This window comes from Pipistrellus hanaki (assembly GCF_964339955.1).
Source record: "Pipistrellus hanaki genome assembly, chromosome: 3".
NCBI classification, from domain to species: Eukaryota; Metazoa; Chordata; class Mammalia; order Chiroptera; family Vespertilionidae; genus Pipistrellus; species Pipistrellus hanaki.
The window spans coordinates 101291989-101294318 of NC_140505.1; positions in this window are offsets into that span (position 1 = coordinate 101291989).

Here is a 2330-nt window from a genome sequence, read left to right on the forward strand (position 1 = left end):
AGACAAAGTTGCCTTTAAGAAGAGGAAGTGTGCCCTAACTGGCTCAGTGGATAGAGCATCAGTCTTCAGACTTAAGGGTCCCAGGTTCGATTCCGGTCAGGGGTTTTGGGCACATCCCCAGTAGGGGGTGTGCAGGAGGCAGTTGATCAATGTTTCTTTCTCATCGATGTTTCTAACTCTCTATCCCTCTTCCTTCCTCTCTGTGAAAAATCAATAAAATACACTAAAGAAGAAGAAGAAGAAGAAGAAGAAGAAGAAGAAGAAGAAGAAGAAGAAGAAGAGGAGGAGGAGGAGGAGGAGGAGGAGGAGGAGGAGAAGGAGGAGGAGGAGGAGGAGGAGGAGGAGGAGGAGGAAGCATGGCATAGGAATTGCCAATGAGGAAATGAGGTTTTAGACATGCACTGAGTGGGAGATCTTGGCCAAACCCTCTGGGTTTCTGCCTCCCCAGCTGGAAAACGGCTAGGGCCTGGGAGCCTGAAAGTGGGACTAGGTGAGGTGTTTTCCCAACAAGAGTTCTCTGCCCCTTTCACTGAAGAAGGGATGAGTTTAACGGGCTTGGGGTGCAGGAAGAAAACAGGACGTGGGGGGAAGGAGCTGGATCATGCAGGGATACACCCAGGCAGGCCCAGACTGGTCCCACAATCATACTAATTGAAAGATTAAAGTTAGTGGTGTGGATAGGCTAACTAGCAATCTCAGACAGTGAATTTAAAAAACTGAATTTATTTAAAGAAAAGGGGATTAGGGGATAGGAATATCCAAAGGAAAGGGCTACACAGCATCAAGCCAAAGAGTATTAGATTGATAATGGCAGCAAAAATATACTTAGGACCGAGAAATAAGGAGGGGGCATAGAAGAAGCAACAGGAGAGCCATGGCTGCACTGCTTTCGATCCTTGAGAAGTCAGAGAAAAGGGGACCTTGGAGATAGGTTCAGTGGGTAAGCCTGGAATGAGCTGCCACTGCCCATTGCTCCCCTGGTTACATGTCCCCTGGGGTCCCTTAGAGGAGAGAAGGGGAAGGGAATGGCGCCGGCACACTCCCCTGGGGGAGAGTGTGCACTGAGTCCTTCATCCTGAGTGTATTTCTCTCTCTCTTACAGATGGAAATCCTAGGAGAGTTCTCAGGGGAGGGTCTCAATAGAGTATTCATCAGCTTTCCAGGTGTGCTCTTTCAGGGTCCTGGTCTCCACTGATTGGTCGGTGCCAGGGCAGGGGGTTATCAGTCAATGTAGCTGGTCCTGAGGCAGCCAAGTATCACTTACTTGTTCCATTTTGCTGCTTTTTGGGCCTGGAGCTAAAATACAACTGAGGCCTAGATGTTATCTTTAGGGAGGAAAAGATCAGGGGTCTAACCTGCATGACCAGCAATATGCTAGGGGAAGATAGGTTCCTTTGGGGGCAAGGTTCTTGTTTTCCCAGTTTTGCCCCTTGCTAGGCATCCAGGGTTTTCCTGCTCTGGTGAGTTATGTACCTGGCTCATCGTCCTTGCTCTGCTCATGTCTAACTGCCCATAACACTGGTGAGTTCTCAGAGTTGCTCTTGAGGCATGTCCAAGCACGCACCAGGCTCTGGTAGTATATCCAAACAGATCTCGAAGTCCACCTACTTCCCATCTCCACAGCATAGATGACTGCAACTGCTTCCCAATTCCTTCACTGACACTTTCACTAATGCACTGGGCCATACTCTGTCACCGTCCCAGCACTGCATGTACATGGGCATGAGATAGCCTTCCTACCTTCATTGAGCTGTGGTTGAGTGGAAGTGGAGGGCACAAATAGACATCTAACTAATGGTGTGAGAACAAGAAAGAAGTATGTAATACCAAAGAACAAGGGGAGAAAGAGCAGCTTAAGTAGGGCTGTTAGCAGTGGCCTCTGCAATGAGGTGACATTTCAGCTGAGATTCCCAGGATTCCCAGAAAGTGACGAGGAGAAGAGCTGGGAAAGGTTTCACAGGCAGAGGGGACAACATGTGCAGGGCCTCGGGGTGGAAAGAGTCCTAGAGGTCTAAACCTGAGGAAGGAGAGGGGTGTGAGCCCACTGACAAAGCGGGGAGGCCGGAAGTGATGGAGATGGCCCCAGTCAAAGGGGTGGAGAAGGCAGACCTTGGAGGCCTGGGAAGGAGTGTAGAGTTTAACAGCCATAAAATTCTGGAAGGGTTTTGAGAGAGGCATCATCTGAACATGTGTATTCTCAATGGCACTGCTTCTGAGTGGGGGATGGAAACTGGGAGAACGGTGAAGACAGTGAATGACCCTAGAGAGAGGCTGTCAGCAGAGAAGAGAAAAGGAAAAGTGGATTCAGTATATTTTTAGGAAGAAATGGC